Source organism: Hemiscyllium ocellatum, chromosome 12 (genome assembly GCF_020745735.1).
Source record: "Hemiscyllium ocellatum isolate sHemOce1 chromosome 12, sHemOce1.pat.X.cur, whole genome shotgun sequence".
Classification (NCBI taxonomy): Eukaryota; Metazoa; Chordata; class Chondrichthyes; order Orectolobiformes; family Hemiscylliidae; genus Hemiscyllium; species Hemiscyllium ocellatum.
This window is the reverse complement of record NC_083412.1, coordinates 56,997,392-57,023,834: the sequence shown is the minus strand read 5'-3', so window position 1 is coordinate 57,023,834 and position 26,443 is coordinate 56,997,392. Positions and strand designations below refer to the sequence as shown.

Below are 26,443 nucleotides of genomic sequence, written 5' to 3'. Positions count from 1 at the left end.
CATCTAGGACTTTGTGATCTGTTTAGCCATCAAACAATGCATTAATTGTTATACCATGAATCTTCACAGTGACTCAATACGATGTAAAGATCTTCTTGTTACCTTGCTGTCACCATCCTCTTTCCTGGCTAAGAACTCCAGGACCTGCTTGGTGCTTGATAGAGGAAAATCACATGCTGGTCTAACAAGAAGAGTTTCTTGGCCTGAACAACATGTAGCTTGTTGTACAGTAGCAACTAGATTCAAGTTACATTTGTATGATCAACATTGTTACTGAGAAATGAAGGATACCTCGATGTTAGGTCTGACACTTTGAGATCCAAAGACGATCTCTTCCAATGAGTCCATGTAAAGTCATTGCATTAGATGGTGCTTAATGCACCCCTCAGTATTAAACCTTGCACTCTTATACTACATGAACCATCAGGGAGCTAAAGGTTTGTGGCAACTGGAGAAAATCCAAAACTATCTTCTCACATGAGAACAATAAAACTTTTTTTTGGAAGAGAATTATTCCAACCAAGTGGAGGCAGATTTATGTGTATGTATCGTGTTGGATCCCTTCAAATTTACATTTCTTCAGATCTTGATATTATCCTGTCCTCTTCTTTCTTTCTGAGAGGCGATCAGTGAATCTGCTCGGATCTATTTGGTAACAAAAATATTCAAGAGGCCAAACAGACAATTTTTAACATTCAGTTCTGGATTTCCCAGCCAGGACATCTGTTCCCAACTTTTTTGTAACATGTCAGGTCATTAAGGCAAGTGCACAATGGCAAGAGCCTTTTCAGTAAAGCTGACAGATAGTAAGATTGAAGAAATTCAGTCGTGGTCAGGTAAAAGATTGGCCTTCAACCACTTCTTTCTGTCAGCAATATCACTGCTTGACAGGTGACTGTCAGCATTCTTGGAAGGCATTCCACTCTACTAGCACATCTCTCACCTTCAGCTGCCCTTCCCCTCTGCTGGCCTCCCTTTGAGACATGGAAGCGATTCATGCGACCTCTGCTGAAAGTCAAGAATACTCCTGACCATCATCAACAACTCCAGTTGCAGCAGTGCCAGCTGCCTTCTTCTCAGCCATATGCCCAATCACAGGGCAGATGGATCGGCAACAAGATCCAGTGGGAAACATAGAAACATAGAAAATAGGTGCAGGAGTAGGCCATTTGGTCCATTGAGCCTGCACCACCATTCGATATGATGACAGGCTGATCATGCAATCTCAGTATCCCATTCTTGCCCTCTCCACATACCCACTGATCCCTTTAGCCGCAAGGGCTACTTCCAGCTCCCTCTTGAATATATCTAATGAACTGACCCCAAAAACGTCCTGTGAGAGACAATTCCACAGGTTCACAATACTCTGAGTGAAAAAATTCTTCCTCATCTCAGACCTGAATAGTTTGACCCTTGTTTTTAGATTTAGGGAGCATAAACTCCTCAACATGGATGACAGGCAGAGGGAGCAGCACCCTTTACATGTCCAAGTGCCTCAGGAGATTCAGGCACTCATGGCATGAGCTTCTGGAGGAAGACAGTTAAACAGATGAGAATGAGTTTTTAGAGTCATAGAGACGTACAGCATGGAAACAGACCCTTCAGTCCAACCTGTCCATGCCGACCAGACATCCCAACCCAGTCTAGTCGCACCTTCCAGCACCCAGCCCATATCCCTCCAAACCCTTCCTATTCATATACCCATCCAAATGCCTCTTAAATGTTGCAATTGTACCAGCCTCCACCACATCCTCTGGCAGCTCATTCCATACACGTAATACCCTCTGCATGAAAAAGTTGCCCCTTAGGTCTCTTTTATATCTTTCCCCTCTTACCCTAAACCTATGTCCTCAAGTTCTGGACTCCCCGACCCCAGGGAAAAGACTTTGTCTATTTATCCTATCCATGCCACTCATAATTTTGTAAACCTCTATGAGGTCACCCCTCAGCCTCCGATGCTCCAGGGAAAACAGCTACAGCCTTTCAGCCTCTCCCTGTAGCTCAGATCCTCCAACCCTGGCAGCATCCTTGTAAATCTCTTCGGAACCCTTTCAAGTTTCACAACAGCTTTCCAATAGGAAGGAGACCAGAATTGCACACAATATTCCAACAGTGGCCTAACCAATGTCCTGTACAGCTGCAACATGACCTCCCAACTCCTGTACTCAATACTCTGACCAATAAAGGAAAGCATACTTCTTCACTATCCTATCTACCTGCAACTCCACTTTCAAGGAGCTGTAAAACTGCACTCCAAGGTCTCTTTGTTCAGCGACACTCCTAGGACCTTACCATTAAGTGTATAAGTCCTGCTAAGATTTGCTTTCCCAAAATGCAGCACCTCGCATTTATCTGAATTAAACTCCATCTGCCACTTCTCAGCCCACTGGCCCATCTGGTCCAGATCCTGTTGTAATCTGAGGTAACCTTCTTCGCTGTCCACTACACCTCCAATTTTGGTGTCATCTGCAAACTTACTAACTGTACCTCTTATGCTCGCATCCAAATCATTTATGTAAATGACAAAAGTAGAGGGCCCAGCACCGATCCATGTGGCACTCCACTGGTCACAGGCCTCCAGTCTGAAAAAGAACCCTCCACCATCACCCTCTGTCTTCTACCTTTGAGCCAGTTCTCTATCCAAATGGTTAGTTCTCCCTGTATTCCATGAGATCTAACCTTGCTAATCAGTCTCCCATGGGGAACCTTGTCGAACGCCTTACTGAAGTCCATATAGATCACATCTACTGGTCTGCCCTCAATCTTCTTTGTTACTTCTTCAAAAAATTCAATCAAGTTTGTGAGACATGATTTCCCACGCACAAAGTCATGTTGACTATCCCGAATCAGTCCTTGCCTTTCCAAGTACATGTACATCCTGTCCCTCAGGATTCCCTCCAACAACTTGCCCACCACTGAGGTCAGGCTCACCGGTCTATAGTTCCCTGGCTTGTCTTTACCGCCTTTCTTAAACAGTGGCACAACGTTTGCCAACTTCCAGTCTTCCGGCACCTCACCTATGACTATAGATGATATAAATATCTCAGCAAGAGGCCCAGCAATCACTTCTCTAGCTTCCCACAGAGATCTCGGGTACATCTGATCAGGTCTTGGGGATTTATCCACTTTTAACCATTTCAAGACATCCAGCACTTCCTCCTCTCTAATCTGGACATTTTGCAAGTTGTCACCATCTATTTCCTTACAGTCTATATCTTCCATATCCTTTTTCACAGTAAATACTGAAGCTAAATATTCATTTAGTATCTCACCCATTTTCTGTGGTTCCATACAAAGGCCGCCTTGGTGATCTTTGAGGGGTCCTATTCTCTCCCTGGTTACCCTTTTGTCCTTAATATATTTGTAAAAACCCTTTGGATTCTCCTTAATTCTATTTGCCAAAGCTATCTCACGTCCCCATTTTGCCCTCCTGATTTCCCTCTTAAGTATACTCCTACTTTCATACTCTTCTAAGGATTCACTCTATTTGTCCTGTCTATACCTCACATATGCTTCCTTCTTTTTCTTAACCAAACCCTCAATTTCTTTAGTCATCCAGCATTCCCTATACCTACTAGCCTTCCCTTTCACCCTGACAGGAATATACTTTCTCTGCATTCTTGTTATCTCATTTCTGAAGGCTTCCCATTTTCCAGCTGTCCCTTTACCTGTGAACATCTGCCTCCAATCAGCTTTCGAAAGTTCTGCCTAATACCGTCAAAATTTACCTTTCTCCAATTTAGACCTTCAACGTTTAGATCTGGTCATGAGAAGAAGGAAGGATGCAAGACAGTCACAAGAGGAGGGTGACTGTGAGTGTTGACTTTTCAGATGTGTATGTAAAGTACCTGGAGAGAGAGAAATGTGGGCAGTTGCAAGGTGTGTTGATTGAGGATGTCCATATAAGACAAGTCTGGGATATCAGATTGTTGGGATTGGTGTTTGGAATGCCACTTATCCTAAACATCTTCCTGCTGTGCTATATCATTTTGGTGAAACATCTTCAGGAGGAAATCACAGCGCTGCTGATGCCATATTTACTTGGTTGGAGAGGTGATCCTCTTCCTGACGTTCTTGGGACACTTCAGTTCTTTCAATAACAGTAAAGAGTGAAAGGCCTAGGGAGGTCTTCTCTCCAAACATACGGTTTTTGTAATCCCAAAACTTCAAATGGTGTGAGTCCCAGTATTCCATGTTAGGGTTCCTTTAATTAGAAAGTGTTGGTTTGTTAAATGCAGTGTATTACCATACCTGTTGTCTGGTTGGCAAATTCAGAGGCAGTATGCTAATGTTGTGCTTTTGGGAAAAAGCCTTAGCAAAGCTCATCGATTGTGGAATTGGATTCCCAAGCTGCCAATGATCCCACTGTTTCAGCAGCATGTAAGTGCAAAAGGTTCTGCTTTTATGTTTAGGTTGACTGAACATGGTCATTTAAAAGAAGTGCAAGCTTTTCAAGAGAGATTGCAAAACATCTTTGATTAATCAACATGAATTTGCAATTACTGTCACTTCTTGGCTTGTGTAAACTTCTGACTATCAGATTTTCCATTACACCCTGGAGCACGAAACATGTTTTCCATCACCCTGCAGCTGCTGGATGATAACTAGCAAAATTCTACCAATTAATAATAACAAGTGACTTCACATAAAAGCATACCTTTTGCAACCATGAAATTCCACTAGATTTAATAACTTACCACTCCTCTCTGTTGTGCAAAACTTCACATCCAAGTATAATACTTACATGTAAAATCCTGAGCACAATATAGTCCAAATTCCAAATTTGTCAACAAAAATCATTTCATTGAATTCTTTGTTTGTGTGGAGCTTTTTCTGTCATTGGCTAGATTGAATTATAAAGCCATGGGTCATAAAACTTCATGGTTAAAACATTGGAGTCAGAATTGAAGCCTCTGAGATTGGCATCTCTGAACAAGAGGGAAAAAAAGCTCTATTCTCAAATCAGAGTCATATTTTGGAGCAAGTGCCTTAAAATTGGCAATCTGGAAAATGTCCATGAAGCAACAATTTTTATTTTGTCATGTGTCTGTTAGAGCAAAAGGAGGAAAATGATCATTCCCCCTCAGTAATTCTTCATTTTATTTGGCTATGTAGCAGTAAATCTAACAATAACAAGGGATAATTTCCCTTGCTAATCATTTATGGTAGAAGTGATTGCTAATTAAAAGCTATATAATGTCAGGAGAAAACGTATTTATTCTGACAAAAGATCATTGACCTGCAATGTTAACTGTTTTTCTCTCTCCACAGATGCTGCCAGGCCTGCTGAGTATTTTCAGCACTTTTTGTTTTCATTTCATATTCCAAACTCTAATAGATTTGACTCTGATAATGCCTTGAAAAATGCACCAGGGATGAGTTCCTCTAAAGCTATTGTTTAAATTGTAAAATAAACAAGAATACTCTGAATATAGTCATTCATGGGGCATCAATCAGAGTCCACTTACCAACTGACCAGTACCCTGTTGTTGTGCAGTGTAAATTGTCAACCCCTTTAAAATTTGATGTTCTTGTGTCTGACATGGTGAGTGCATGGTGAAAGCTCCAAAAGCTTATCTCTTTTTCAGCAATACTCAATCTCTATATTGACAACTATTGTCTTGAAAATGCCAATCTATTTATCTTCAAGTCAGTTCTGATGTTTGTAGGATAAACAAAGAAAACAGCATGCTGGATGTGTGTGTGCTGCTCCTTTAGAGGAAAGATAGCATGACTTTTCTGGCTGGGAACAATTCCCCTATAGCCGAACTCTCCTCATTGAATCTTCTGTTATGTATATAGGTTGACAGAAACAGAAGCAGAGCCATATACAGGGTACTTGAGAAGCCTGCCACTTGGCTATGAGCAATGTGGCTTTTCAGCTGTGACTGGAAACTGACAGGTTGAGATCCCAAGACCAAATCACACCATTCAGGAAGGGTGAATAACCTATATTCACTGTAAGAACTTGCTCTTTGGATATTTGTGATGTTGAACTAAGGCAAACAAAATGAGGATCACTTAGTTGTAATTCCTGTGCAAATATGATTCAGGAATTTGCAGCACTATTAATTCTGCTGTATCTCTTCAAAAGAAAGAGAAGAATGGATGTCCAGCCTTGCTGAGGTGTGTGCTGTAACCTTAACTGATCACTTGAGCATGACCTGCAGTTCTTAGTATGGCACAGCAAATATGAGCTACATGGGTAAACCAGGAACATCAGTGAGAAAATGCTTAGGATATTAAAGCATTGTTTTAGAACCACGAATCAATCTGGGTGAACCATAAATATGATCTAGATGAATATTGCTCATGACTGTGTTAAGCTGCTGATATATTCTTATTGAACAGTTCAGAGATGTTATGGCACACCTCTAGAGCAGGTGGGACTTGAACCCAGGACACCTGGTCAGAAGGAGGGTCTTGTAGAACAGAACTGCTATGAGTAGAAGGCTCACTGAAATTGAATCATGGAATGAGTGTAAGGATGATGGAGTGCAGGATTAGGACTTTTATGGCTTTGTGGTAATGTCCCTACCTTTGAGCCTGGGTTTAAGTCTCTCCTGCTCCAGAGGTATGCAATAACATCCCCGATTAGGTTGATTTGGAAAAAAAACAATGGTGTGCAGCAGCAAACAGATCATTGCACACATTGGCTTGGATACTATTGCTTTCTTTCAGATAGATTTGAATTCTCAGAACTGACTATTTTTCTGAGACAAATCCAGAGGAGTAAAGCCAATCAATCCACTTTCATTTATCTGTCTAGGTAGAAATCTCCCTGTTACAGATCCATCTGATTTAACAGCATCTGAGGTAATCACCCTGATTACCCCTCATCCTCTCTCTGACTTGGGAGTCCATTTCAAGTTTTGAATAATATTATTGAGGAAAACTTTATTGTCGATACTTATCATAATTTTGTCCTTTTCTATTTATAATCTATATTCTTTCATTTTACCATCATGTTTCAAACAGAAGTGATGCTCCAGATTTACCTAAGTTGAATTGTTTTATACACTCTGCAAGCTCTTCCCTTAAATCGCCTTCATTCAAGATGATAATAGCACATTAATTCCACCAGTCCTCTGGCAACAGCCTAAATGCTTTTTAAATTCTGCAACATCTCCAGGACACCAATGTTTCCTTTGTGCTGTCTGATTTAAAAAGTAAGAGACTGTCCTGTCCCAGGGACTTGATTTGAAATAACGTACAACTTACTATCAAGAAAATGTCTCCTGTAAAGCTGGCTAATACAGCTGAGAATATTCTGGAATGACCAGAAACTAAGACAGAACTGGGCCCCAGATTTATCCCTATCAGAATTCAAAGTCTCTAACAAGGTTCTTGATGTAGTGGAGGAGGTGAGATTCCAGAGAGATACAGACAGACTTTTCTGTGGCCAGCAGAGAAAAAGCAGAATGGTGTGTTGTTTCTCTGGTGCCAGGATCAAGGATGTCTCAGAGAGGGTACAGAATGTTCTCACGGGGGAGAGGGGCCAGCAGGAGGTCATTGTCCACATTGGAACCAAAGACATTGGAAGGGAAAAGGTTGAGACTCTGAAAGGAGATTACAGAGTTTTGTAGAAATCTAAAAAAGGAGGTCCTCAAGGGTAGTAATATCTGGATTACTCCCAGTGCTACGAGCTCATGAGGGCAGGAATAGGAGGATAGAGCAGATGAATGCATGGCTCAGGAGCTGGTGTATGGGAGAAGGATTCACATTTTTGGATCATTGGAATCTGTTTTGGGGTAGAAGTGACCTGTACATGGACAGATTGCACCAAAATTGGAAGGGGACTAATATACTGGCAGGGAAATTTGCTAGAACTGATTGGGAGGATTTAAACTAGTAAGGTGGGGGGGTGGGTCCCAGGGAGATAGTGAAGAAAGAGATCGATCTGAGACGGGTACAGCTGAGAACAGAAGTGAGTCAAACAGTCAGGACAGGCAAGGACAAGGTAGGACTAATAAAGGGCAGGCAAGGACCCCCCAGATGTGATCGACGATGCCCTCCACTTCCCGCTCCTCCACCCTTGAGCCCCGCCCCTCCAATCGCCACCAGGACAGAACCCCACTGGTCCTCGCCTACCACCCCACCAACCTTCATATACATTGTATCATCTGTCGTCATTTCCACTATCTCCAAACGGACCCCACCACCAGAGATATATTTCCTTCCCCTCCCCTATTAGCGTTCCGAAAAGACCACTCCCTCCGTGAGTCCCTCGTCAGGTCCACACACGCTCCCCCCCCCCACCAACTCAACCTCCACTCCCGGCACCTTCCCCTGCAACCGCAAGAAATGCAAAACTTGCGCCACACACACACCCCCCCCCCCCCCCTTACTTCCCTCCAAGGCCCCAAGGGATCCTTCCATATCCGCCACAAATTCACCTGCACCTCCACATACATCATTTACTGCATCCGCTGCACCCGATGTGGCCTCCTCTATATTGGGGAGACAGGCCGCCTACTTGCGGAATGTTTCAGAGAACACCTCTGGGACACCCGGACCAACCAACCCAACCACCCGTGGCTCAACACTTCGACTCCCCCTCCCACTCCACTAAGGACATGCAGGTTCTTGGACTCCTCCATCGCCAGACCATAGCAACACGACAGCTGGAGGAAGAGAGCCTCATCTTCCGCCTAGGAACCCTCCAACCACAAGGGACGAACTCAGATTTCTCCAGTTTCCTCATTTCCCCTCCCCCCACCTTGTCTCAGTCAAATCCCGCGAACTCAGCACCACCTTCCTAACCTGCAATCTTCTTCCTGACCTCTCCGTCCCATCCCCACTCTGGCCTATCACTCTCACCTTGACCTCCTTCCACCTATCGCATTTCCAACGCCCCTCCCCCAAGTCCCTCCTCCCTACCTTTTATCTTAGCCTGCTGGACACACTTTCCTCATTCCTGAAGAAGGGTTCATGCCCGAAACGTCGATTCTCCTGCTCCTTGGATGCTGCCTGACCTGCTACGCTTTTCCAGCAACACATTTTCAGCTCTGATCTCCAGCATCTGCAGTCCTCACTTTCTCCTCATGAGTTTATTGTTATCAGACACAGTACCTATTGTAGGCGCAGCATTTTGCAATGCCACATACCATTGTGTAGGGTTTCTCTTCAAAATGATTTGTTGATTTACATAAATATTTTGTGATGCCTATGTATTCCTTACTTATTGTACCTGCACCTGACAATTGAAACTGGCTGTTAGGTAGCAATTCATCAGCTGAACAACTCAACTTTCAAAGCATCTAACCACACTTAGGTCCACTGTTTTGAAGTCCGTAGTGTTTGTAATGCCACTGCTTAGTTTGAGGAAATGTTTGTTCCTTCACAGGTGAGATGGAGATGGTTTAAAATAATCAATATGAAAATCTACCAATTTAAGCTTGGTTAAAATGGCACCTGACTCCCCTCATTAGTTAAACGTGGATCATGAAATCATTTTCAGATGAGAAAATGCATGCATTACAAGATTCTATGTGTCCAGTATCCTTTTCTAGCAAAAGTCACAGTCAGCCGATTATTCCCAATGTGGTGCAGGGATTTAATGTTGACATCAGAGGTTGTAAAGTTCTGTCCAGATTATCTGAATGTACCAATTGTGTTCTGGTACACTGCCAACAAAGGTCCTTACCATGTCCATCTATATTAAAAACATAAGGGGAATTTTGTAACTCACCTGACTGGCTCTGCTCCTGCTGTACAGTATTTGTAATCTGTTAGTTTTGACAGTTCTTACAAAAACACCAGAAATAGGAGTAAGAACTCCATGTGGTCTGTTCCCTCTCACCATACAATAATGCCTGCTGTCAGGTTTCAACTCCACCTTCCTGCCCCATTTCCAATGTAAATACTAAATGTAAATCAGGGTCACATGGGTTATATGAAAACTCAATGGCATTTCAATTACTACCTGAATGGAATGTCCAGTTCAGCAGGGACAACAGGTTTTTCACCTGTTTTAAATATATTTTAAACCATTTGAAGAAAACACTTTTAAATCCCATCAGTGGCCTCTCGGCCCTGAGCTTAGTTGGCCTGTATCAGCACCCACTCCACCATATCTTGATTTATAAAATGCCTACTCCCGTTTTCCAATCTCTCCACAGCCTGCTTTTCTCTACATCTGTAAATTCCTCCAGCCTTCTTGAATGTCTGTACGTTTCCGAATATGCCCTCGCCTAGCACTAATTTTCATCAGGTAGTTGCAAATGTGTTGCTGGTCAAAGCACAGCAGGCCAGGCAGCATCTCAGGAATAGAGAATTCGACGTTTCGAGCATAAGCCCTTCATCAGGAATAAGAGAGAGAGAGAGCCAAGCAGGCTAAGATAAAGGGTAGGGAGGAGGGACTAGGGGGAGAGGCGATGGAGGTGGGATAGGTGGAAGGAGGTCAAGGTGAGGGTGATAGGCCGGAGTGGGGTGGGGGCGGAGAGGTCAGGAAGAGGATTGCAGGTTAGGAGGGCGGTGCTGAGTTGAGGGAACCGACTGAGACAAGGTGGGGGGAGGGGAAATGAGGAAACTGGAGAAATCTGAATTCATACCTTGTGGTTGGAGGGTTCCCAGGCGGAAGATGAGGCGCTCCTCCTCCAGCCGTCGTGTTGTTGTGTTCTGCCGGTGGAGGAGTCCAAGGACCTGCATGTCCTCGGTGGAGTGGGAGGGAGAGTTAAAGTGTTGAGCCACGGGGTGATTGGGTTGGTTGGTTCGGGCGGCCCGGAGGTGTTCTCTGAAGCGTTCCGCAAGTAAGCGGCCTGTCTCCCCAATATAGAGGAGGCCACATCGGGTGCAGCGGATGCAATAGATGATGTGTGTGGAGGTACAGGTGAACTTGTGGCGGATATGGAAGGATCCCTTGGGGCCTTGGAGGGAAGTGAGTGTGGAGGTGTGGGCGCAAGTTTTACATTTCCTGCGGTTGCAGGGGAAGGTGCCGGGGGTGGAGGTTGGGTTGGTGGGGGGTGTGGACCCCATTGTTCCAGTCCACACCTTTCGATGCTTAGGTATTAACCTCTGAAATTCTGTCAGAGACCTGTCTGCCTTTCTCTCCACCTTTGAGAATCTTAAAACCTTATCAAACTTTTAGTCACCTCTTCTATTATTTCCTTAAGTGGTTGGACATGAAACATTGTTTCTTGCACAGCACTCTTGTGAGGTGCCTTTTACATTTTAGTATGTTAAAGGTGCTCTCTAAGTTCAAGTTGTTGTTACTGAGGGAAGGAAAAGCAGGAAAGCACTCTCAGGCCTTACAACCTCTGTCATCCCAAGTATAACGTCATTAGATATTCAAAAGTAAAAAGTAGAACACATGAAAGTGTGGGAATGCAGTGTTTCTGGAGAACTGATTTGTTGAGCAACCAGTGGCATAAGTCTGGGGAGGGGTGGTGACTGTAAGTAATCATGTGATTACATCCTCTGGAATATGTCCAGCTAGAGTTAACAACACTATAATTGTTGAAAGCAGCAGTTATGCACCACATACTTTGTTTCAAAGACATTCTTGCCTCATTTCCTTTTCTAAAAAATCTGAACCAAGAGTTTATCTCCCTCATAATACTAAGCAGATTCCTTTATTCCATTATAACCTTGCTGTGCAATCCATAATTGTGAGCCCTTTCTCTAGTTAAAAGGGTTGTTTATTTTCATTTGTGCACTGAGTTCTGACAACAGACATTCTCAGCTAGAAGCTGGACTTTAAAGTAACAAAATATGTATGATTAGAACCACAAGCAAGAAGACACACAGAGAAAGGAGAAAAGCCTAAACAAAGCAGCTGATTGATGAGTATTTCCAATCTTTGAATTCTAAGTAAGATCTTTAGTTTGTGTTTAGGTCTCCAATCTTTTTTCTGTCTTCCTTAAAAATAGCTTCTTATTGTATAAGAATGATGTTGGTGTATAAAATTAATTACACTTCTATGTAAGAAGTGGGAAATCTTCAAGTTTAAAGAGCAAGGATACAAGAGTGATTAATTAATAACATAAATACATGTGATAGAGATGGCAAGTCAGGTGATATGTTGCAGCTGCAGCATGTGGCAGCTGTTTGACACCAAGACTATAGACACTGAACACATCTAAAGCAAATGTTTACAGCGCAAGCAAATTTGGTTGAGGAGCTGGAATCTGGGCTGAAGACATTGCACTACATCAGGGAGTGAGAAAGTTATCTTGTCACTTTGGTTTAGAAGGCAGTCACAGGTAATTCAAATTTGATCTGTGATTGAGAACAGGAGGGTATGATTACAGATGAGGTAGTGTAATGACCCAAGGTGTACCTCTTGAGTACCCTCATTCCCTGCAAGTGTCAAACAGTTGTTGCAAGCTGCGTTGCCAAGAGCAGGAACTATTGGTGAACTAACCATGATACTATGGTGCAGGAAATCATTGAAGAGAGCACGGGGGCTAAGGAACATAGTGTAGTGTCCTCCACTATACTATGTTCCTTAGCGGGATAGATACTGTTCTCTGCAGCTGTGGACATGAAGGCTGCATTATCTGCCCACTGCCAGGATTAAAGACTTAATCTCTGAGCTGAGGAGGAACTTGAATGGGACAGAAGGAATCCCACTGTCATTGTCCACGTTCATACCAACAAAATGGAAAGAAGTTTCTGCTGGAAGATTCTGAAAGTTAGAAGCTAAACTAAAAAGCAGAAGCTGAAAGGTAATCTCAGGATAATTAACTAAGCTGTGGGAAATCTGGCATGGAGTAAACAAAGTCGAGGAGTTAACTGCATGGCTCAATGATTGATTTGGTGGAATTGGTTTCAGTTCATTCGGAACTGCCACTAGTACTTGAGTATAAAGGAGCTGTTCTGGTCAGACGGACTTCACTTGAATTGTGCTAACACCAACACCTGGTGAATTGAATAAGCAGGGCTGTAGAGAGGGATTTAAGACAAATACAAAAGGAGAGTGATTAGGAAAAGGGAATAAAAGTCTTACAAGGCAAAAAAAATGAAAGTATTGCAAAGCAGCTATTTAGACAATGAAATCCAGAGTGGGACAGCAAGGAACAGGGCGTATGAACATAAAAAGCAAAAGTAGGGTTAAAGAGGAAAAAAATGGCAAAATTAATGGTATTTACTGAAATACATGTATTATCCAGAACAAATTAAATGAATTAATTGCACAAAGAGATTCATGGCATGATCTTACAGCTACTACAGAGAAATGATTGTAAGGATCATATTCAGGCATATGTGAATTTTTCAAATGACAGACAGGAAGGTAAGGTGGAGTAGCTTTGTTAGTATGAGATGGAGTAAGTACGATAGAAAAAATGATGTTGGATCAAATGACTTTGAATCCATGTGAATGGGAATAACAAATAACAAGAGTACTCCCATATTGGTAGATGTAATCAATAGGCTCCCTTATAGTAGCTATGCAGTAGGACAGAAAATCAATCAGAAAATACTGAGAGCATGTGAAATAGACAGTACATTAATCATCAGGACTTCAATCTTCACGTAAGTACTGATTAGATGGTTTGTGTGATTAGCCATTCAGCAGAGTTTAAATAGAAAAGCAGAGGCAGAAAGAGAAAATTAACCAGTTGAGTTAGGAGAGGAATGATCAGGCATTAGAAAGATTAACTGTTTGGACATGGGGAATTATCCAATTAGAACAGATCATTAATTGATAAAGCAGTAGAAGGGAGTGAGATTAACTTGTTAGAATAGGAATTGATTAATTAGAGAAAGAGCTAACTGGTTAAAGTGGCTGTAGGGTAGAAAGAATAACTGATTAGAACAGACAGTTAACTGATTGAGAGCGGGGTTAGAATAACAGAGACTAAGTTGGTCTGTGGTGGAAAATTCCAAGGTTCAATACATTTTTCAGTCCTCCCTGCATCTAGTCTGCCTAGCCCTGTTAGAATTTTATAAGTTTCAATCAGATCCCCATCATCTTTCTAAACTCTAGTCAATGCAGGCCCATTTGAACCAATCTCTTCTCAAACAGCACTGTCACCCCTAATATCAGCCTAATGAACATGTGCTGGAGTCCCTTTGTGGCAAGTTCTTGGGTAGGGAAATCAAAACTGCATACAATACTCCAGGTGCAATCTCATCAAAGCCTTGTATAACTACAGTAAGACATCCCTTCTCCTGAACTCTTACAATGAAGGCTAATCTACCATTTGCTTTAATTGCTTACTGGACTTACCTGTCTCTATTCATTGATGGGTGGCTCAGTGGCCAGCACTGCTCAAAGTGCATGGTTCAATTACAGCCTAGGGTGACTGTCTGTGTAGAGTTTGTAATTCTCCCTGTGTTTACATGGGATTTACTTTGGGTGCTCTAGATTTCTCCCACAATCAAAGAAGATTGAGGTATAAAGAAAAGCTGAATAGGCTGGGACCTTTTTCATTGGAACGTAGGTGGTTGAGAGGCGACCTTACAGATATTTATAAAATAATGAGGACTTATAAATAGTGTTAATGGTAGTTGGCTTTTCTCTAGGATGGATGCTTTCAAGAATGCGGGGTTCATTTTTAAGATGAGAGGACAAGGATTTTAAAAAGACACAGGGGAAATTGTTTTACACAGAGGTGGTTCACTTGAGGAAGTGGTTAAAATGGATACAATTAACATGTTTAAAAAACATTTGGGTAAGTACAGGAATGGGAAAGGTTTGACGGATATGGACCAAGAGGAGGCAGGTGTGTCATGTTTAGTTTGGGATTATGTTCAGCATGGACTGGATGGACTGAGGGGTCTGTTTCCATGCTGTCTGACTCTAGATTGTGAAAATAAAATTTCAGAGGTAGCCACAAGGAAGAACACAAAGTGTATTCAAAGCAGTCTCCTAGAATAATATATTGTGAATCATGCCAGGGAGCAGGCTATTTTGGATCTGGTCGTCTAAAACTAAGTGAGTTTAATAAATGGCCTCAAGGTAAAAGATCCCCTAGGGAACAACCATATCATTCACTTTGAGAGTGAGAAATTTGTGTTGGAAACAAATGTGCTTTACCTAAATAAGGATAATTACATAGGAATGATAATAGACAATAGGTGCAGGAGTAGGCCATTCAGCCCTTCGAGCCTGCATCGCTATTCAATGTGATCATGGCTGATCATTCCTAATCAGTATCCGCTTCCTGCCTTATCTCCATAACCCTTGATTCCACTATCTTTGAGAGCTCTATCCAACTCTTTCTTAAATGAATCCAGAGATTGGGCCTCCACTGCCCTCTGGGGCAGAGCATTCCACACAGCCACCATTCTCTGGGTGAAGAGGTTTCTCCTCATCTCTGTCCTAAAAGGTCTACCCCGTATTTTTAAGCTGTGTCCTCTGGTTCGGCACTCACCCATCAGCGGAAACATGTTTCCTGCTGCCAGAGTGTCCAATCCTTTCATAATCTTATATGTCTCAATCAGATCCCCTCTCAGTCTTCTAAACTCAAGGGTATACAAGCCCAGTCGCTTCAGTCTTTCAGTGTAAGGTAATCCCTCCATTCCAGGAATTGATCTCGTGAACCTATGCTGCACTCCCTCAATAGCCAGAATGTCTTTCCTCAAAGCTGGAGACTAGAACTGCACACAGTACTCCAGGTGTGGTCTCACCAGGGCCCTGTACAGCTGCAGAAGCACCTCTTTGCTTCTGTACTCAATTCCTCTAGTTATGAAGGCCAGCATGCTATTAGTCTTCTTCACTATCTGCTGCAAATGCATGCTTGCCTTCATTGACTGGTGTACAAGAACACCCAGATCTCTCTGTATTGCTTCTTTACCTAAATTAATTCCATTGAGGTAGTAATCTGCCTTCCTGTTCTTGCCACCAAAGTGGTTAACCATACATTTATCCACATTAAACTGCATCTGCCATGCATCTGCCCACTCACCTAACTTGTCCAGGTCAACCTGTAATCTCCTAACATCCTCATCACATTTCACCCTGCCACCCAGCTTTGTATCATCAGCAAATTTGCTAATGTTATTGCTGATACCATCTTCTATATCATTAACATATATTGTAAAAAACTGCGATCCCAGCACGGATCCCTGCAGTACCCCACTGGTCACTGCCTGCCATTCCGAAATGGAGCCGTTTATCACTACCCCTTGTTTCCTATCAGCCAACCAATTTTCAATCCAATCTAGTACTTTGCCCCCAATACCATGCGCCCTAAGTTTACTCACTAACCTCCTATGTGGGACTTTATCAAAAGCTTTCTGAAAGTCCAGGTACACTACATCTACTGGATCTTCCTCGTCCATCTTCAGAGTTACATCCTCAAAGAATTCAAGAAGATTAGTCAAGCAAGATTTCCCTTTCATAAATCCATGCTGACTCTGTCCTATCCTGTTACTACTATCCAGATGTGCCGTAATTTCATCCTTTATAATAGACTCCAGCATCTTTCCCACCACTGAGGTCAGACTAACTGGTCTATAATTTCCTGCTTTCTCTCTCCCACCTTTCTTAAAAAGTGGTATAATATTAGCCATCCTCCAATCCTCAGGAACCGATCCCGAATCTATCGAACTCTGGAAAATAATCACGATTTCCCGAGCCACCTCCTTCAGTACCCTGGGATGTAGACCATCAGGCCCCGGAGACTTATCAACCTTCAGACCTAACAGTCTCTCCAACACCAAATCTTGGCAAATATAAATTCCCTTCAGTTCAGGTCCTTCAGCCACTGTTACCTCAGGGAGATTGTTTGTGTCTTCCCCAGTGAATACAGATCCCATTTAATTCTTCTGCCATTTCTTTGTTCCCCGTAATATATTCCCCTGTTTCTGTCTTCAAGGGCCCAATTTTAGTCCTAACCATTTTTTTGCCTTGCACATGCTTAAAAAAGCTTTTACTATCCTCCTTTATATTATTGGCCAGTTTACCTTCGTACCTCAGTTTTCCTCTGCATATTTCCTTCTTAGTAATCCTCTGTTGTTCTTTAAAAGCTTCCCAGTCCTCTGTTTTCCCACTTATCTTTGCTATGTTATACTTTTTCTCTTTTAACTTTATATGTTTCTTAACATCCCTCGTCAGCCACGGCTGCCCATGCCTCCTCCTGGGATCTTTCTTCCTTTTAGGAATGAATTGATCCTGCAACTTCTGCATTATACACAGAAATATCCACCATTGTTCCTCCACAGTCATCCCTGCTAAGGTATTGCACCATTGAACTTTGGCCAGCTCCTCCCTCATAGCTCCATAGTTCCCTTTATTCAACAGAAGTACTGTCACTTCCGACTGTACCCTCTCCCTCTCAAATTGCAGATTGAAGCTTAATGTATTATGGTCACTACTTCCCAATGGCTCCTTCACTTTGAGGTCTCTGACCAATTCTGCTTCGTTACACAATACTAGATCCAGAATTGCCTTCTCCCTGGTCGGCTCCAGCACCAGCTGCTCTAAGAATCCATCTCTGAGGCACTCCACGAAGTCTCTTTCTTGAGGTCCAATACCATCCTGATTCCCCCAGTCTACCTGCATGTTAAAATCCCCCATAAAAACTGTAGTAACATCTTTACCACAGGCCAATTTCAGCTCCTGATTCAACTTACATCCGACATCCAGACTACTGTTTGGGGGTCTGTAGATGACTCCCAAGAGGGAATGAGGGCAGAGTTAGCTGGAGCGGGCAGAGGAATGAGTTAAGCAGGAAAGACAGCATACAAATAGCACACTTTTGAGAAAAAGGTTCATGACTCACACAAAATATATATCCCAGTGAGGAATGATACTGGGCAGGGATAAACCAACCATGGATAACTAAGGGAGTTAAGGAGAGTGTCAAATTGTAAGAAAAAGTAAATAATATAACAAAGATTTCTGTAAACCAGTGAATTGGGCAAGTTTTTTTTTATAAAGGAATGAATGTCAGTAATGAGGGTAAACTAGAAAGTAATATAGGAGAAAGTGAGAACTGCAGATGATGGAGATTCAGAGTCAAAAAATGTGAAATTGGAAAAGTACAACAGGTCAAGCAGCATCTGACAAGCAGGACCTCGAATGCTGCCTGACCTGCTGTGCTTTTCCCACTCCACACTTTTTGACTCTATAAAGTAATATAGAAGCGTAAAGCAATCTATTATTTAAATATTTAAAAGGAAGAGAGCAGCCAACCTGAACCTAAGTCCCTCAGAGAATGAGCTGGGGAAATAATAATAGGGAATCAGGAAATGGCAGAGAAATTGAAAAAAATGCTTTGCATCAGCCTTCATTACAGAGGACAATAAGAGTTTTCCAAAATATTAAATAATCAAGGGGCAAAAGGAGGAGAGGAAATAAATATGCTGCTCCTGAAGAAAATATACTAGGGCACGAATGGGGCTAAAGGCCATAAGGTCCCCTGGATCTGATGGTTTATCCTATGATGTTCAAGGAAGTAAATACACAGATAGAGTATGCACTGGTAGTAATCTTCCAAAAATCTTAGATTCTCGGAGAGTCCCAGAAGACTGAAAATCTGTCAATGTAACACCCTTGTTCAAAAAGAGTGGGAGACATAGGTAACTATATGACAGTTAGCTTAAAATCTACCACTGGGGAAATGTTGGACTCTGTTACAAAGAATGCAATAGTGTTAGAAATACAGTTTGGGCTATGTCACGCAGATGGCCACTTCGTCACTATTTTTATGAAAGGAGAGAAATCCTTATTTGTGACTGGAGGTTCTGTTTGGGACTCCTTCAGAAATGAGGAGCCATTATTTCAATCTGACAGTTCTCCCTTAATACAGAACTGTCAGGGAAAGGCAAACCACGTCCATTTTTATAGCAGTTAGCTACCGTATTCTGAAATTTAAAGGTGTGGAATCACTGACAAGACACTTTGATACCTGCTGTTAAGTGACTAGTACATGAGGTTAGGGTGCTGGGGTTAGCAGACTGCCAGATGGATGAGGTAGTAGGGAGCCAAGTAAGTAAGCTACCAGCTGCATATGGTGCCAGGTAAGAAGTGTATCAGTGGGGGAAGGGTGCAAGGTGGGTAAGGTGAAAGATGAAAGGTAATTGATGCTGTCTTTCGGGTAGGTCAGTGTAGTGAGAGGAATTGGGCCAGGTTATTTGGGAGAGTGGCTGTCAGGTTGGGGTGTGGGGTAAAGCTGTGGGCAAGTGAGAGGGGTCTCGCTCCTTGGGGGTAGAGGAGGTACAAGGCAGAGCAGAGCCAGAGTCAGGGATGAGAGGAGATAGTTCTGGAGATGGGGGTGTGAGTTGGTGGGCACATTATTAGGTCAGGTGCTGGGGTTATGGGTCGCAGGTCTGGAGTGGAGGTAAAGGAGTGTCAGCTCCCAGGGTGGGAGTGAAATAAGGGGGAGATTTGATCTGGAGTAAGGACAGGAGGGTCCCATCTGGAACAGATGAAGATGGTTTGACTCCAGGAGAGTGAAGTCAGGGGTGGTTCAATCCAAAGCAGTTAAAGAGAGGTTGTGGCCAGAGTTTCTAAATTAAGAAAACCAAATTTGTTCATCTCCTTTTAGTGAGGCCAGAAGGAAAAAGAATTCCTTTTCAAAGTCACATAAGGGAAGTCCAGGCTGTTTTGCCTGGGCTCCACCTTATTGCCTGCTGTTATTGAATTTTGATTTTAACAGGATGTTACTTTGTCAGTCAGAAAAGTTCAGGGGATAATAAAGTGTGCTTTATTTTCAGTGAGATTTTGGATGCTATAAGGATTTCTAATTTACTCTGGGTGATGTTGATATAGTTACTGCAGCTGAATTCTAATCAGGCATCCTTTTGTCAAAAAATCAATCAAGAATCTGCTCACAAAACCATTCCTATCTCAGCCTAGATTGCATCTTCTTTCTTCCCCATTTATTGAAAGTGAAGTGCCATGTCAATCATCAGAATATCAATACCATTGTCATTTTTTATTCATCTTGTCACAAAAAAGAAATCAAGCATATCGTGCACCTGATATTTACACCGTCTCTGTGACAAATGGAAAGAAATGAATACAATAAATTTCTGGTAAGTATTATTTTGATATTTCGACAGAAACACTGCTGCTTTTGTTTATAGAAATCTGATGGCAGTTTCCAAAATCAACATAATAAAGATTTAATTGGCCTCAAATTTATTGTCTGTGTGATACTTTAGATTATTTATAGTGTTTCTTTCAGCCAATATATCATTTCAGTGGCAGTAGATGACATTACCATTCTCCAAAATCACTGTACTGATCTGTAGAATCAAAACTGTTGACTTATATACAAATATGAAACAATAGTCTGGCATGTTAACTACAGCTGAAGCTGAGAATCCTAAAGGGAATGTGTACTAAAGAGGTATTGCTGTCTCCTTGAATGAGGGGAAAGGAGCATAAGAGTAATATAGATGAGGAACTAAAATCACAGTTTATCAAAGTTTATTTCTAAACTCCCTGCCTCACGTTCTCATTGCAACTATTTGATTTCCAAGCAACAACCTTATTCTCACATCTTCTTGATTTCCATCTTGCAGCAGTGCGTACTATCTACAAGATGCACTGCAGAAATTCACCAAAGATCTTTAGGCAGCACCTTCCAAAACCACGTCCACTTCCTTCTGGAAAGACAAGGGCAGAACTACTACCTACAAGTTCCCCTCCAAGTCACTCACCACCCTGACTTGGAAATATACCGCCATTCCTTCACAGTCGTTGTGTCAAATTTCTGGAATTCCCTCCCTACCGGCATTGTGGGTCAATCCACAGCAAGTGGACTGCAGCGATTCAAGAAGGTAGCTCACCACCACCTTCTCAAGGATAAATAGGAATGGGCTTCTATGCTGCCTAGCCAGTGACACCCAGGTCCCACAAATGAATAAAAAAATTCCTTTCTTGCCACCTGGCATTTATCTGTATTCAATCTTTTCTGTCTTGAAATTGTGCAACTTCCTCTATTTTATTTCACTTTTTTTGTTCACTTATGGGATATGGGTGTCATTGGCTTGATCAATATTTATTCCCTGCTCCTTATTCCCATTGAGAAGGTGGTGATGAGCTGCCTTCTTGAACTGCTGCTATGTGCAGTATGTAGATCCACAATGTCATTAAGGAGGGAATTCCAGGATGCTGACTCAACAGCACTAAAGGAACAACAATATATTTCCAAATCAGAATGTTGATTGGCTTGGAAAGAAACATACAGATGATGGTGTTCCTGTGTAACTGCTGATCTTGTTCTTTGAGATGAAAGTGGTTATGAATTCAGAAGGTGCTGTCTAAGGGGCTTTGGTGAATTTCTACAATGCATCTTGTAGGTAGAAGAAAATACAGCTACTGAGTGTTGGTAATGGAGGGAGTGGATGCTTGTGGATGTAGTACGAATCAAGTGGGCTGTTTTGTCCTGGATGGTATCAAACTCATTGAGTGTTGTTGGAGCTGTACTTATTTAGACAATTAGGGAGTATTCCATCATTCTCCCGATGGTGGACAAGCTCTGGGGAGTCAGGAAGTGAGTTAATTGCTGCAAAATTCCTAGCCTCTGACCTGCTGTCCTATATATACAAAAATAATAATAGTAATTTATTGTTACATATATTTATGAAAACACATGTATAAGTCATAAGCTGGTGCCATTTCAACTGCATAAATTATAAAAAGAAATAAATTATACAAAGTTAGAATAAATTTCACCACCACACTCCACAGCCACTAAAGCTGTCCCTGAGGCTGCACCACCAAGGAGGAAGCACACTGATGCAGCACCCGCCGCCGCTGTCCGGACCCAGAACATCACCTCTGCCAAAGCTGCCTCATTGTTGCTGATACTCCAGCTGCCACCATCATAGCCAGGTGACTGTGCCAACTCCCAAGAACCAAGCCAATTTCTACTTCCAAGAACCGATTGACCACCCAATTTAACTCCCAAGGACCAAGGTGTCATTCTCTCCACTGCTATTGCAGACACCACCAAAACATCAGAGGAAAAGAACCAACACCAACTCATCGATTGCTGGAACAGTTACTCAAGCTGTGACTGCCATGGCCATGAGAATTGGACCAGATCTGCCGCTGAAGTACTCCCTGCAATCTGTCTCCACCACTGCAGCCACAGAAAGAAGTTAAATTTGATTCAAAAATTAAATGAAGAAAATAAAATTTGAAAAAAAAGAATGTTGTCGGTTTTGCAAGAAGGAGCAGATGGACTGGGAACCCAAACACCTCCTACCCTGCCATCTTCACCATCTTGACACCATACGTATGGTGAGTCCGTTTCAATTTCTGGTTAATGGTAACTTCCTGGATGTTGATAGTGGGGAATTCAATGATGGTAATGCCATTGATGGTAATGTCAAAGGATGATGATTAAATTGTATCTTATTGAAAATAGTCATTCACTGACATTTGTATGACATAAAAGCTGCTGGCTACTTTTCAGCCCAAGTCTGGATTTTGTCCAGTTCTTGGACATGGACTATATCAGTACTAGAGGAACTACAAATAGTGCTAAACATTGTGCAATCACCCATGAACATCTCACTTCTGACCTTATGATGGAGAGGCCACTTTGAAACAGCTGATGATGGTTCTACATAGATATTCCCATTGTGATGTCCTGGAGCTGGGATGACTGACCTCCCATAAACACAACCATTTACTTTGTGCCAGGTATGATGCCAATTAGCAAAGAGGTTTCCTGCTGATCCCCATTGACTCTAATTTTTTTTCAGATACCTTGATGCCACATTTGGTCTAATGCAAGGACAATCACCCTCACCTCACCTCTAGAATTCAGCTCTTTAGTCCATGTTTGAACCAAGGCTGTAATGAGTTCAGGAGCTGAGTGGCTCTAATGGAACCCAAACTAGGCATCACTGAGCAGATGCTGCTTGATAGCACTGTTGATGACACTTTTATCACTTTACTGATGATCAAAAGTAGACTGGCAGTCTGACAATTAGGCACATTTTTGTGTAGAGAACACACCCAAACAATTTCCCACATTCTCAGGTAGATGCCAGTGTTGTAACTATACTGGAAGAGCTTTGCTGGGGGAACAGCAAATTCTGGAGCACAAGTCTTCAGTGTTATTGCATAATGTTATCAGGGCCCATAGTCTTTGCAACAGCCAGTGTCTTCAACCATTCCATAATATAACGTGGAGTGAAACAGATTGGCTGAAAACTAGCATCTGGAATGCTGGGGATTACTAGAGAAGACTGAGATGAATCATTCTACTAGGTACTTCAGGCTCAAATTGCTGTGAATATTTCAGCCTCATCTTTTGCTCTGGGTGCTGGGCTCTCTGATCATTGAGGATAGGAATATTGTGGAGCCTCTTCCTTCAATGAGTTGTTCAATTGTTCACCACCATTCATGAATGGATGTCACAGAACTGCAAATCTGATTTGATCTGATCTGACAGTTCTGCCTGTCACTTGTTGTTTGACATGCAAGTAGTCTTATTTGGGAGCTTCACCACCTTGACACCCCATTTTTAGGTGTGTTCAATGTTGCACTTTCCATTGAACCAGAGTTGATTCCCTGGCTTGATGGTAATGGTTGACTGGAGGATATGCCTGGCCGTGAGGTTTCAGGTTGTGGGGCGTATGATTTTTTTGCTTGCAGATGGCACACAGTGTCTCATGGATGCCTATCCTTGAATTGCTAGATCTGTTGGAAGGGAACTTGAGGGATTGGAAGTCCTGCCTCTAGCTATTAAATAGCTGCAGGCAGCTGGTATCAATGAAGACATGTTCATTGAATTTTCAGGCATTAGGGTGGAAATCACTATTTGAAAATTCATATCATATACAAGATTTTGGTCTCGAGTTAGTCCTGTTTTAAAGTTTAAAATTTTATTCAGATATTAATTTATGTCAATGATATGCAAGACATGCTGCTGAGAGGATTTTAATCATAACTTTTTTCCTGTTAAATAGGAGCAATAAAGGCTTACAGCAGCCATTATAAATCCTGGCGTCAGACAATTAAATTTCTTACTTTTCCCATCAACGTTTATAATTTTAATTATATTGTTTATACAGATAAAAATACCATTTCTTTCTCATTCATATTTACTCAGTGATCTTCAGTATGGATTAAATCCAGTTATTATTTGTGAACCACATATGACACAGAGATTATTCTTCAACTTTTGTTCTCATCACAAATCCTGTTTTCATGAATTATAGCCCTTTGGGACCTAAATAGATATCAAAACTACAAGAAACTATAATTTTCATCAGGCTTGTGTGACAGCTTTAGCCACATGTAAATACATCAACACAGAAGTCAACCAAAAATGTCAGCTAAGTTGGTCCCAAGTCAACTATTTATAGGGTCACTACACGGAACCACAAAAACATTCCAACTGCAACCAAAATGAAAGACATGAATTGGCAATCCTAAGGTCGGATTTCTAAATATACTGGAGTGATTACAATGAAGGAACTCAGTTCAAATCATGACAAAGATAATCATTGGTACATTTCATGTTTGTGTTCCTGAATAAACTGAAAAAGAGTGTAATTACATTTGAGGGTTGAGCTCCTAGTAGATTTTAGGGAGGCCATGATTTTGGGTAGAAGAGACAAAGTGCACTAAAATGCTCCTTGCAACTCTCATTGCCTATCTAAGTTGCTTTCCAGAAAGGCTTAATGGTCAAACTTCATGACCTGATCAGCAAGTCCATCTCAAGCATAAGTACTGAAGGCAAGGCACTCAGCAAAAGTGTGGCCATTGCAGCTCAGTAGGTCATGAATTGCCCAAATAATATTGGTCACCTGTCCCCACCACATTAGCTTCATTTCCATTCTAGGTGTCACAGAATGAAGTTTGTGCAGTTTACATGAAGCCTGGAATTTTCTCTGTGGTACCCAATTCTTAAAAACAAGCTTTGGCTAACATGGAAATTGTAAAAGTTAATTCAGAGAATTGCTGAGACACAGTGTGGGTTCAGCATATTCAAAATGCCATATCCACATGTAAAATACAACATGTGTGTATCAGCATGTAGAGGGTTTTAGGTCTAAAATCATGTCACTCTCTGCAATGTAGATATGATTTGTTCATCAACAAATTGGCTAAATGGGTACTTAGTTTACGAGCAATGACATTCATGTGAGCTATTAAAAATGTAGACGAGGAAGGAAAAATCAAAAGTAGAATCAAAACTGGCTGGGAAAGTGAACTATAGGGAGGATGCAGAGATGCTTCCATGTGATTTAGGCAGGTTAACTGAGTGAGCAAATGCATGGCAGATGAAGTATAATGTGGATAAATCCGCATTGGTGGCAAAGCAGGCAGGAAGATTATTATCTGAATGGTGATAGATTGGGAAAAGGAGAAGTGCAACAAGACCAAGGTGTTCTTGTACACCAGTCACTGAAAATAAGCATGCAGGTGCAGGAGGCAGTAAAGAAAGCAAATGGTATGTTGGGCTGCATAGCAAAAGGATTAAGTACAGGAACAGGGATGTTGTGCTGCAAGTAATGCAAGACCTTCGTGAGACCACACCTGGAGTATTGAGCACAGTTTTGGTTTCCTTATCTGAGGAGAGATTTTCTGGCTATGGAGTGAGTGAACAAAGTTTAACCAGACAGACCCTGGGATGTCAGGATTGACGTATGAAGACATTGGTTCGGTTAGCGCTATATTCACTGGAGTTCAGAAGAATGAGGGTATATCTTATAGAAACTTGCAAAATTCTAAGGACCAGATAGAGTAAGTGAAGGAAGCATGTTACCAATGACCGATAGTCTAGAAACAGAAGTCACAGTTGAAAGGTGTTGGGTAGGCCATTTAGGACTGAGATGAGGAGAAATTTCTTTGCCCAGAGAGTGGCGAGCCTTGGAATTCTCTGCCACGGAAAGTGGTTGAGGCCAAAATATTTGAATGTTTTCAAGAAAGAGTGAGATATAGTTCTTCGGGCTAAAGGATCATAACCTTTCATGTGGCACTTTATCAAATGAAAATCTGAAAATCTAAAATCACTCCATTTTCACTTTTCCTCTATCAACTCTGCTTGTTATGTTCTCAAAGATAACTAGCAAATTTGTCAAACTAAGTTTCCATTTCACAAAGCTATGTTGACCCTGTTTGATTCTGTAAAACCTTTCAAAATGTCCTGTTATTTCTTCCTTAATAATGGTCTCTAGCATTTTCCCAACAACAGATGCTAGACTGACTAGTTTATGGTATCCTACTTCCTGTCTCCCTGAACAGGAGTGACACATCAACAATTTTCCATTTGGTTGGAGTCCAGAATCCAATGAGTTCTGAAATATTTTAACAAATGACTCCACCATCTGTGTAGTCACTTCCTTTAAAAACATTGGGTGCAGGCCATCAGGTCCTGCCAACTTGTTTGCCTTCAATCCCATTATTTTGCCAAAATTTTGTCCTTTAAATTAGATACTATGAGAAGATGTTTCCTCCCATTAGCACCTTGCTTATTTATTGTCTTTGTGATGTTTATGGTATCTTCTACTGTAAATATTGGGTCAAAAGATCTAGCATTCTCCGTTCCCTGTCAATAATTCCACAGTTGCATTCTCC

The 26,443-nt window shown here is 41.9% G+C and overlaps 1 long non-coding RNA gene across 1 annotated transcript in view; it reads left to right on the top strand.

Annotated features, from left to right (window-relative positions):
- Positions 1 to 11,683: 11,683 nt before the first annotated feature.
- Positions 11,684 to 26,443, top strand: part of LOC132820769 (uncharacterized) — a 66,233-nt gene continuing 51,473 nt past the window's right edge. Inside the window, exon 1 of the long non-coding RNA XR_009645238.1 lies at positions 11,684 to 11,811. This is a non-coding gene — a long non-coding RNA (uncharacterized LOC132820769). The remainder of the gene's footprint in view (positions 11,812 to 26,443) is intronic.